General features: G+C 42.9%; 1 protein-coding gene across 1 annotated transcript in view; it reads left to right on the top strand.

Moving 5' to 3' along the window:
- The first annotated feature begins 1,999 nt into the window (after positions 1-1,999).
- LOC106571069 (regulator of G-protein signaling 6) overlaps positions 2,000-12,938 on the top strand; it is a 140,362-nt gene continuing 129,423 nt past the window's right edge. Inside the window, exon 1 of the mRNA XM_045695553.2 lies at positions 2,000-2,450. The gene's annotated coding sequence lies outside the window, so the exon portion shown is untranslated. The remainder of the gene's footprint in view (positions 2,451-12,938) is intronic.

The following is a 12,938-nucleotide window of genomic DNA, read 5'->3' as shown; positions in this document are numbered from 1 at the left end:
TAGATACTATTTTCAGTCTCAACTTGCCTGTAAAAGACCCACATAACCATCATTATGGGGTATTGTGTGTAGATTGATGAGGACATTTTTTTATTTAATCCATTTTAGAATAAGGCTGTAATGTAACAAAATATGTAAAAAGTCAAGGGGTCTGAATATTTTTCGCACTGTATATTTAGCCCTTTGTTTTAGGTTATTGTCCTGTTGAAAGTTGAATTAATCTCCCAGTGTCAGGTGGAAAGCGGACTGAACCAGCTTTTCCTCTGTGTTTAGCTCCATTCCATTTCTTTTTTAATCCTGAAAAACTCCCCAGTCCTTAACAATTACAAGCATACCCATAACATGATGCAGCCACCACTATGCTTGAAAATATGGAGAGTGGTACTCAGTAATGTTTTTATATTGTATTTGCCCCAAACATAACTATTGTATTCAGGACAAAAAGGGAATTGCTTTTCCCACATTGCATTATTACTTCAGTGCCTTGTTGTTGTTGTTTTTCTGAGAAGGATTGACATGTTGAATGCACCGAGCTGTCTGTTTAAACTACTGGCACACAGCTCGGACACCCATGCATATTGTACCCCACAAGACATGCCACCAGAGGTCTCTTCACAGTCCCCAAGTCCAGAACAGACGATGGGAGGCGCACAGTACTACATAGAGACATGGCTACATGGAACTCTATTCAGTTTTAATAAAAACAGATAAAAAATGCACACATAACATACACACTTTACACATACAGTACCAGTCAAAAGTTTGGACACACCTACTCATTCAAGGGTTTTTCTTTATTTTTTACTATTTTCATCATTGTAGAATAATAGGGAAGACACAAACTATGAAATAACACATATGGAATCATGTAGTAACCAAAAAAAGTGTATATCAAAATATATTTTATTGTAGCCACCCTTTGCCTTGATGACAGCTTCGCACACTCTTGGCATTCACTCAACCAGCTTCATGAGGAATGCTTTTCCAAAAGTCTTGAAGTAGTTCCCACATATTACATCTGAAAAATGCACCAAAGCGATTGCAAAAAAAAAAAAATGTAAATAGAGGGATGGAGAAGAGGGGAAAGGTGGAATATTGCATCAGTAACACACCTGAGGAGACAAAGTCTGACTCTTGTCTCACTGTTTGCTTGCATGTGTGTCTGTGTTGCTCGTAGCATGTACTTCCCACAAAGGATTTGGAAAATAAATCAAATTGGGAAAACGAATGAATAAGCTCATTTAATTCCCTTTTCATTCCAGTCCTGTCATTATTGCTGTGGACAGAGAACATTATGGTAATTTACCTCAGCACACTCATCAATCACTTTAGACTTAATGGAGTCGAGATGCACAAATATACAAATGTTTTTTGTTTTTTTTCCCAATGAGCTCTTTGCTGAACAAAACTGATTTAAACCCATCTGGTCCAGTTTATTTTATCTGGGCTTTCCAATCGGATTATTTATGTCTTATAATGTTACATTATTTTATTGTAATGTTATTCAGCAGGGGAGACTGAGCTGTAAAACATTTATATCTGAATATTGTATTAAAGGGGAAATCTGCAGTTGCTACATAGATTTTTTTGACTTATAAATGAATGATACGTACCCATTGATTATTGAAGAGTATAATGTAGAAATGCATTATGAGCTCAGTTCAACTGTCATACCAAAACGTAAGCTTGTTTAAATGTAAACAAACACTATAGCCTAAACAATATGGTTAAAACTATAATTGTTATATCATGGATAGTCAGACCTTGCATCTGTAGCTCTGTCTATGAATTTGAGAGTAGTTACATTTCTTCAGACTCGTCCCTCAGCTTTATACCAAAACACAGGTGGGTTGACCACTTTGTTTGTTCCAATTAAGGATTCTACCTTTTTTTTTCTCTCTCTCTCTCTCTCTCTCTCTCTCTCTCTCTCTCTCTCCTCCGCTATCTGTCTCTCTCTCTCCTGCTATCTGTCTCTCTCTCTCTCCTGCTATCTGTCTCTCTCTCTCTCCTGCTATCTGTCTCTCTCTCTCTCCTGCTATCTGTCTCTGGTCCTCTCTCTCCTGCTTTCTCTGTCTCTCTCTCACTCTCTCTTTCCCTCTCTCTCTGATACAAACACAGATATGTATACACACACACACACTCAGTAGCAAACGCGACGATCCTCTCTCTCCGTACCTGACTGCTCCACTCTACACAGATACCACCCACGCCACAGCCCAGCACACAGAGCTAGAGACAGAACGAGGAGAGAGGAGAGAGAGACGCTACACCCTCCCAGCAGCTGTTTGTACCGCGTCTTCTTTTTCTTCTCCCGTTCTCACCATCCTCCCATCCCTCCTTTTGTCTGACTCTCTCTCTCGCTCCTCAAGCCAATTATATCATGAACCTGCCGTGTGCTTGTTGCTAAGGGGGAAGAGAACCAAGAGGAGTGGACCAGCCGATACTTTAAGGTAATGAACACAATATTGAGTTTTGTCACTGGGGTGTGTGAGAGAGAGAATGTGTATGTATGTTTATCAAATAACTACAGCAGTTTTGCCAGGTGAATATGGGAGTTATGTTACTAGTGGGTGTTAGTGTGTGTGGTTTGATTTTACTATCCTTGTGGGGACCAGAAGTCCTTGTGGGGACCAGAAGTCCTTGTGGGGACCAGAAGTCCTTGCGGGGACCAGAAGTCCTCGCAAGGATACTAAAACAAGGAAAAGTGGCGACATTTCGCCGGTCCCCACAAGGAAAAACACTTTTTTAGGCTTAGGGGTTAGGTTCTGCGTTAGGGTTTGAATTAGGTTTAGGGGTTAGGGAAAATAGGATTTTGAATGGGAATCAATTGTTTGGTCCCCACAAGGATAGTAAACGTCAAATTTACAAGGTTAATTAGCTGACATATGGAATTGTTTTAAGAATGTCATACCATGGATCATTAAGATATTTGATTTTGAATTTAAGGACCCCTTTAGGTATATATATATATATATATATATATATATATATATATATATATATATATATATATATATATATATATATATAAAACTATTTGATAAAATAGCCCATAGAAACGCATTGAATAACACATTAATAAATGGCAAAAAAGACAGTCCAAAAAAATAAACAAGAAGGTTTTGAAGTGTCTGTTCAATTTTTTTCGTTTTATTAGGATGCATATTTAACACAAAATCTGGCACAAAACTACCTCCATACTTCCATTCGTTTGTATGGGTTACCTTCAGACGAGTCCCGTGGGGGGTCGTAGAGCAACACGGAGAACACCCTCATGTTTGTGAGAATCTCCCCCTTTCCATAATAGTTTGTAGGAGACCAAACCGTATGGACACTGCAGATGTTTTTTTGTGAGAAGATTCTCGGGGTGTCTCATGGTCTGACAAACACTGCTGTAGCTCGACATAGTCGGATGCAGTGGATTGAGACTCAGCCCATGATATCTCTATCTTAAACTGACAGATTTTGATGGGGATTTTTTTTTATATTGTTACTTAGATTGACGCCAGGGTGTGTCAGTAGACTCTTAAGGATAAAAAAAAAACAGCTCCACGGTGAAGTTTAAGCATTCATTCCGAATGGTTAAGGTTAGGGTTAGGGTTAAGGTAAGGGTTAAGGTAAGGGTTAAGGTTAGGCTAAAGGTTAGGGTTAAGGTTAAGGTTAGGGTTAAGGTTAGGGTTAAGGTTAGGGTTAAGGTAAGGGTTAACCCCTGTGCGGCGGGACGGACATCCAGCGAAAAATCCTATCTCCATTAGCATAACAATATTTTATTTAAAAAAAACAACATTTTTTTTTTCAAATTATATCGTTTTATAGATACACCACTCCTGAATCGAACCACGTTGTCCGATTTCAAAAAGGCTTTACAGCAAAAGCAAAAAAGTAGCCACATAGCCATTTTCCGACCAATCACATGCATCACAAATAACCAAAAAACAGCTAAATGCAGCACTAACCTTTGACAATCTTCATCAGATGACACACCTAGGACATCATGTTACACAATACATGCATTCTTTTGTTCGATAAAGTTCATATTTATATATAAAAACAGCATTTTACATCGGTGCGTAACGTTGACTAACTATTTTCCCTCAAATGCATCCGATGAAACAGCGCTACAATTTACTAAATTACTATTCGAAAACATTTTTAAAATGTAATATTGTCATTCTAAGATTTATAGATGAATATCTCTTGACAGCACCTGTAATGCCAGATTTAAAAATAACTTTACTGGGTAATCACACTTTGCGATAAAAGGGGATGCGATACTCAGAAAAATAGGCTACCGTTACAGGTCAGCGCCATCTTGGAACAATCGCATATCAAATCTAGTCTTGTATACTATTTTCAATAATCCCTTACCTTTGATTATCTTCATCCTTAGGCACTTCCAGGAATCCCAGGTCCACAACAAATGTATTTTCGTTCGAAAAAGTTCATCCTTTATGTTCCATTAGCTTGTTGTTGTTAGCGCGTTCTGAAGGCTGCACCAAAAGTTCCGACGTGCGCGGGGCTACTCTTTCAACAAAATGCATTTTTTTGTTATTTAGGTTCGTTCAAACATGTCAAACGTTGTATAACATAAATCTTTAGGGCCTTTTTCAACCAGAGCTCCAATAAGATTCAAGGGGGACGATTGCATTGTGTTTCAAAACGTTTCGAAAGGGGAGGGTAGCCAGAGGCGCCGGCGTCATAATGGTGATGGCCCTCTCCGTGTGACCATGTTCCACAGCGTGTCATTCTGTCAGTTTTCACAGTAGGAGACTCAAATCACTTTGTAAAGACTGGAGACATGTAGTGGAAGCAATAGGAAGTGCTCAATGAACCATAGCTCACGGTGTGATTAATAGGCAACGTGATGAAGTTGAGTTCGCAATTCAGAATTCCACTTCCTGTTTCGATCTGTCTCGGGTTTTGACTGCCATATGAGTTCTGTTATACTCACAGACACCATTCAAACAGTTTTAGAAACTTTAGGGTGTTTTCTATCCACAAGTATTAATTATATGCATATTCTAGCTTCTGAGTTTGAGTAGTAGGCCGTTTAAAATGGGCACAAATTTTTTCAAAATGCGCTGTGGTGCCCCCTATCCTAGGCGACCGTCAATTAAGGTAACGGTTAAGGTTAGGGTTAAGGTAAGGGTTAAGGTAAAAACCTAAACAATTTGTGCCTTCCACTGGGATTGAACATGCAACCCCCCCACCCACCCTCCCCGTCCACAACGCCCTCACCGTTTCCCATAGTGGCCGGTTTTGAAGTAATTACCCGACGCCTTGCTTACCTGGATGGATGTTGAGATTGGCAGTGGATCTTGAGTGGCCTGGCTGGTATAGCTCCAGGACTGCAGCAGGGCATCCAGAAAAAGCTAAACAGCTGCTACGGGATAGGAGGAGCTGCTACGGGATAGGAGGAGCTGCTACGGGATAGAAGGAGCTGCTACGGGATAGAAGGAGCTGCAACGGGTTAGAAGGAGCTGCTACGGGATAGGAGGAGCTGCTACGGGATAGGAGGAGCTGCTACGGGATAGGAGGAGCTGCTACGGGATAGAAGGAGCTGCTACAGGTTAGAAGGAGCTGCTACGGGATAGACGGAGCTGCTACGGGATAGAAGGTGCTGCTACGGGATAGAAGGAGCTGCTACGGGTTAGAAGGAGCTGCTACGGGTTAGAAGCAGCTGCTACGGGTTAAAAGGAGCTGCTACGGGTTAGAAGGAGCTGCTACGGGTTAGAAGGATCTGCTACGGGTTAGAAGGAGCTGCTACGGGTTAGGAGGAGCTGCTACGGGATAGGAGGAGCTGCTACGGGATAGGAGGAGCTGCTACGGGATAGAAGGAGCTGCTACGGGTTAGAAGGAGCTGCTACGGGATAGGAGGAGCTGCTACGGGATAGGAGGAGCTGCTACGGGACAGGAGGAGCTGCTACGGGACAGAAGGAGCTGCTACAGGTTAGAAGGCGCTGCTACATGTTAGAAGGAGCTGCTACAGGATAGGAGGAGCTGCTACGGGATAGAAGGAGCTGCTACAGGTTAGAAGGAGCTGCTACAGGATAGAAGGAGCTGCTACGGGTTAGAAGGAGCTGCTACGGGATAGACGGAGCTGCTACGGGATAGACAGAGCTGCTACGGGATAGACAGAGCTGCTACGGGTTAGAAGGAGCTGCTACGGGATAGAAGGAGCTGCTACGGGTTAGAAGGAGCTGCTACGGGATAGGAGGAGCTGCTACGGGATAGACAGAGCTGCTACGGGATAGAAGGAGCTGCTACGGGATAGAAGGAGCAGCTACGGGATAGGAGGAGCTGCTACGGGATAGGAGGAGCTGCTACGGGATAGAAGGAGCTGCTACAGGATAGAAGGAGCTGCTACGGGATAGAAGGAGCTGCTACGGGATAGGAGGAGCTGCTACGGGATAGGAGGAGCTGCTACGGGATAGAAGGAGCTGCTACGGGATAGAAGGAGCTGCTACAGGATAGAAGGAGCTGCTACAGGATAGGGAATCTCTCAATCTCTAACACACACAAGATAGATACACTGAGAGGAGGATCTCAGTGCTACAGTACAGTAACAGACCACGGTCTTCATCGCTGCTTTCTAATGTGTTCGGTATTCATGTTGAATCCTGTTGAAGTCCTGGTGCTTCTGAATCCTCTACAGTCATTAATATTAATGATCCAAAGGGGTATTCCACAAACAAATCACTCTCTCAGTGATTTGTTTGTGGAATATGGGGTTTGTCTCGCTCTCTTCTTTCTTTCTCAATGTCTGTCTCACTCTCGTCTTTCTTTCTCAATGTCTGTCTCTTTTTATCTCTGTATTCACGTGTGTGTGTGTGCATGTATGTACTATGTTCCTGCTTGCCGACCTGCATTTATGTGACATGCAACAGAGAGTGAAAGATGAATCTAATCTAAACCAGGTGATAACCTACAGGGAGACGAGGTTATTGATCTGAGCCAGGTGATAACCTACAGGGAGACGAGGTTATTGATCTGAGCCAGGTGATAACCTACAGGGAGACGAGGTTATTGATCTGAGCCAGGTGATAACCTACAGGGAGACGAGGTTATTGATCTGAGCCAGGTGATAACCTACAGGGAGACGGGGTTATTGATCTGAGCCAGGTGATAACCTACAGGGAGATGTAATTGATCTGAGCCAGGTGATAACCTACAGGGAGACGAGGTTATTGATCTGAGCCAGGTGATAACCTACAGGGAGATGAGGTTATTGATCTGAGCCAGGTGATAACCTACAGGGAGATGTAATTGATCTGAGCCAGGTGATAACCTACAGGGAGACGAGGTTATTGATCTGAGCCAGTAAATAACCTACAGGGAGACGAGGTTATTGATCTGAGCCAGGTGATAACCTACAGGGAGATGAGGTTATTGATCTGAGCCAGGTGATAACCTACAGGGAGACGAGGTTATTGATCTGAGCCAGGTGATAACCTACAGGGAGATGTAATTGATCTGAGCCAGGTGATAACCTACAGGGAGACGAGGTTATTGATCTGAGCCAGGTGATAACCTACAGGGAGATGAGGTTATTGATCTGAGCCAGGTGATAACCTACAGGGAGACGAGGTTATTGATCTGAGCCAGGTGATAACCTACAGGGAGACGAGGTTATTGATCTGAGCCAGGTGATAACCTACAGGGAGACGAGGTTATTGATCTGAGCCAGGTGATAACCTACAGGGAGATGTAATTGATCTGAGCCAGGTGATAACCTACAGGGAGACGAGGTTATTGATCTGAGCCAGGTGATAACCTACAGGGAGACGAGGTTATTGATCTGAGCCAGGTGATAACCTACAGGGAGACGAGGTTATTGATCTGAGCCAGGTGATAACCTACAGGGAGACGAGGTTATTGATCTGAGCCAGGTGATAACCTACAGGGAGATGTAATTGATCTGAGCCAGGTGATAACCTACAGGGAGATGTAATTGATCTGAGCCAGGTGATAACCTACAGGGAGATGAGGTTATTGATCTGAGCCTACAGGGAGAGGAGGTTATTGATCTGAGCCTACAGGGAGAGGAGGTTATTGATCTGAGCCTACAGGGAGAGGAGGTTATTGATCTGAGCCTGCAGGGAGAGGAGGTTATTGATCTGAGCCTGCAGGTAGATGAGGTTATTGATCTGAGCCTGCAGGTAGATGAGGTTATTTATCTGAGCCTGCAGGGAGATGAGGTTATTGATCTGAGCCTACAGGGAGATGAGGTTATTGATCTGAGCCAACAGGGAGAGGAGGTTATTTATCTGAGCCTACAGGGAGAGGAGGTTATTGATCTGAGCCTACAGGGAGCCAAACGACTGGACAATAACTCAGACAGAAAGGTTATGGAACACGAGATGGTCATGGTAGCCCCGCCTGCGACTTCAGCATTAGTGTCGGCACTCGGGCCAAAAGGGCAATTTTCTCCTGGTCTAACAGTCAACACATTTCTTTCTCATTGTCTTAAAAAAAAAAAACATTAAATTATTTTACCCCCTTTTTTCTCCACAATTTCGTGGTATCCAATTGTCCTATCGCTGCAACTCCCGTACGGACTCGGGAGAGGCTAAGGTCGAGAGCCATGCGTCCTCCAAAACACAACCCAGCCAAGCCGCACTGCTTCTTGACACAACGCCCGCTTAACCCAGAAGCCAGCCGCACATGTGTCAGAGGAAGCACCATACACCTGGCGACCCTGTCAGTGTGCATTGCGCCCGGCCCGCCACAGGAGTCGCTAGTGTGCGATGGGGCAGGAACATCCCTGCTGGCCAAACCCTCCCTAACCCAGACGACGCTGGGCCAATTGTGCGCCACCCTATTGGTCTCCCTGTCGCGGCCGGCTGCGACAGAGCCTGGATTCAAACCAGGATTTCTAGTGGCACAGCTATCACTGTGATGCAGTGCCTTAGACTACTGCGCCACTCGGGAGGCCATTGCTTTCTCCTGGTCTAACGGTCAACACATTGCTTTCTCTTGGTCTAACGGTCAACATGTTGCTTTCTCCTGGTCTAACGGTCAACATGTTGCTTTCTCCTGGTCTAACGGTCAACACATTGCTTTCTCTTGGTTTAACAGTCAACACGTTGCTTTCTCCTGGTCTAACGGTCAACACATTGCTTTCTCTTGGTTTAACAGTCAACACGTTGCTTTCTCCTGGTCTAACGGTCAACACGTTGCTTTCTCTTGGTCTAACGGTCAACACGTTGCTTTCTCTCTTGGTCTAACGGTCAACACGTTGCTTTCTCTTGGTCTAACGGTCAACACGTTGCTTTCTCTCTTGGTCTAACGGTCAACACGTTGCTTTCTCTTGGTCTAACGGTCAACACGTTGCTTTCTCTCTTGGTATAACGGTCAACACGTTGCTTTCTCCTGTCTAACGGTCAACACGTTGCTTTCTCTTGGTCTAACGGTCAACACGTTGCTTTCTCTTGGTCGAACGGTCAACACGTTGCTTTCTCTTGGTCTAACGGTCAACACGTTGCTTTCTCTTGGTCTAATGGTCAACACGTTGCTTTCTCTCTTGGTCTAACGGTCAACACGTTGCTTTCTCTTGGTCTAACGGTCAACACGTTGCTTTCTCTTGGTCTAACGGTCAACACGTTGCTTTCTCTTGGTCTAACGGTCAACACGTTGCTTTCTCTTTTGGTCTAACGGTCAACACGTTGCTTTCTCTCTTGGTCTAACGGTCAACACGTTGCTTTCTCTCTTGGTATAACGGTCAACACGTTGCTTTCTCCTGTCTAACGGTCAACACGTTGCTTTCTCTTGGTCTAACGGTCAACACGTTGCTTTCTCTTGGTCTAACGGTCAACACGTTGCTTTCTCTTGGTCTAACGGTCAACACGTTGCTTTCTCTTGGTCTAACGGTCAACACGTTGCTTTCTCTTGGTCTAACGGTCAACACGTTGCTTTCTCTTGGTCTAACGGTCAACACGTTGCTTTCTCTTGGTCTAACGGTCAACACGTTGCTTTCTCTCTTGGTCTAACGGTCAACACGTTGCTTTCTCTTGGTCTAACAGTCAACACGTTGCTTTCTCTCTTGGTCTAACGGTCAACACGTTGCTTTCTCTTGGTCTAACGGTCAACACGTTGCTTTCTCTTGGTCTAACGGTCAACACGTTGCTTTCTCTTGGTCTAACGGTCAACACGTTGCTTTCTCCTGGTCTAACGGTCAACACGTTGCTTTCTCCTGGTCTAACGGTCAACACGTTGCTTTCTCCTGGTCTAACGGTCAACACGTTGCTTTCTCCTGGTCTAACGGTCAACACGTTGCTTTCTCCTGGTCTAACGGTCAACACGTTGCTTTCTCCTGGTCTAACGGTCAACACATTGCTTTCTCCTGTGGGAGACCTGGGTTCATCCTGCCGTTTTACACACACTCACAGGATCATCAGCACAGAGAAGACAGCATTTGCTTACCATTCTCCCCCTTTGAAATTAATGCTAATCAGTGCAATATGTACAGTATACCTTAAGGTCTGATCTCATCCCACTGCTGCTGCCGTCTGATCTGGTTGAAGTTTGATTTAGATCCCACCTCTGCTTCCTGGAGGTCTGACAGCAGGTAGAAGTTGCAACTAATCACACTGATACCAGGTCAAATATTGTATCATCTCCCAAATGGTTAAGTTTAGGATTCAGGGTAGAGTAATCTGATCTTAGATCTGTGGTTAGTGGCAACTTGTACCTCTGAGTGTATGGTATGGTAGACAGTGAGAGCAAAGCAGCAGCTGTTTGGTTATTCACCTCATCTCTTCCTCTGCTCACGCCACAGCTCACAGACGGCAATATTGTGACAGGTGTCAGCCCGTCAGGTGCCAGCCGGCAGCAGCAGGCAAGAGGCAGGACAGCACACCTGGAGCTTTGGGAAAGAAGGTGGAATGGAAATGGCACTATCGGATCCTCAGAGAGCTGCAGGCAACGTTTTGGGTTTTGAATGCTGGAATAATGTCACCTGTAAATGGTGTTGGTGCTTGTCTGTATGAAGCCTGGCACACGGAGCTCGTATCAGAACAGCCTATGAGGATCACTGGATGTGCAGAAATGTGATCCTCTGTAGCTCAGTTGCTAGAGCATGGATCTTGCAATGCCAAGATAGTGGATTTAATTCCTGGGACCATACATACATAAAATAAATATTCACGCATGACTGCATGTCGCTTTGGATAACAGTGTCTGCTTAAATGCCATATATTATATTATTATATATTATAAATGGCCATCCAGAGAATGTAAAAATGGATATCTGAACCGTGTAGAATTCATTCTTGAATTGAAAGTGAAGCAATGTCTTTCCATTTGTCGATTTAGTCACTTTAGAGAAAATACCCATTTTTGACTTCTCTCTCTTTCTGTCGTTAGTCTGTCAAAGTGGGATTGAAATAAGCTCCGGCAATGCTTTGTGTCACTGTATTCTCAAAACCTCAATTCAAAACGGAAAAAAAAACACAATGCCATCGATGGCCCCACAATACCAACAGTAAAATAAACTGTGATCGGATGTATCATCCCTATTCACTAGTTATACCGTATCACTATTCACTAGTTATACTGTATCATCACTACTCACTAGTTAAAACTGTATCATCACTATTCACTAGTTATACTGTATCATCACTACTCACTAGTTAAAACTGTATCATCGCTATTCACTAGTTATACCGTATCGCTATTCACTAGTTATACCGTATCACTATTCACTAGTTATACCGTATCACCACTATTCACTAGTTATACTGTATCATTACTATTCACTAGTTATACTGTATCATCACTATTCACTAGTTATACCGTATCATCACTATTCACTAGTTATACCGTATCGTCACTATTCACTAGTTATACCGTATCATCCCTATTCACTAGTTATACCGTATCATCACTATTCACTAGTTATACCGTATCACTATTCACTAGTTATACTGTATCATCCCTATTCACTAGTTATACTGTATCACTATTCACTAGTTATACCGTATCACTATTCACTAGTTATACCGTATCATCACTATTCACTAGTTATACCGTATCACTATTCACTAGTTATACTGTATCATCCCTATTCACTAGTTATTCTGTCACTATTCAATAGTTATACTGTATAATCACTATTCACTAGTTATACTGTATCATCACTATTCACTAGTTATACTGTATCATCGCTATTCACTAGATATACCGTATCACTATTCACTAGTTATAGCGTATCACCACTATTCACTAGTTATACTGTATCATTACTATTCACTAGTTATACTGTATCATCACTATTCACTAGTTATACTGTATCATCACTATTCACTAGTTATACCGTATCGTCACTATTCACTAGTTATACCGTATCATCCCTATTCACTAGTTATACCGTATCATCACTATTCACTAGTTATACCGTATCACTATTCACTAGTTATACCGTATCATAACTATTCACTAGTTATACCGTATCACTATTCACTAGTTATACTGTATCATCCCTATTCACTAGTTATTCTGTCACTATTCAATAGTTATACTGTATAATCACTATTCACTAGTTATACTGTATCATCACTATTCACTAGTTATTCTGTCACTATTCACTAGTTATACTGTATCATCACTATTCACTAGTTATACTGTTCCATCACTATTCACTAGTTATACTGTATCATCACTATTCACTAGTTATACTGTATCATCACTATTCACTAGTTATACTGTATCATCCCTATTCACTAGTTATACCGTATCATCACTATTCACTAGTTATACCGTATCGTCACTATTCACTAGTTATACTGTATCGTCACTATTCACTACTTATACTGCTTCCTCACTATTCACTAGTTATACTGCATCATCACTATTCACTAGTCATACCGTATCATCACTATTCACTAGTTATACTGCATCATCACTATTCCCTAGTTATACCGTATCATCCCAATTCACTA

Source organism: Salmo salar, chromosome 15 (genome assembly GCF_965601325.2).
Source record: "Salmo salar chromosome 15, fSalSal1, whole genome shotgun sequence".
Taxonomy (NCBI): domain Eukaryota; kingdom Metazoa; phylum Chordata; class Actinopteri; order Salmoniformes; family Salmonidae; genus Salmo; species Salmo salar.
The sequence above is the reverse complement of the archived record's forward strand: the minus strand, read 5'-3'. Positions and strand labels throughout refer to the sequence as shown.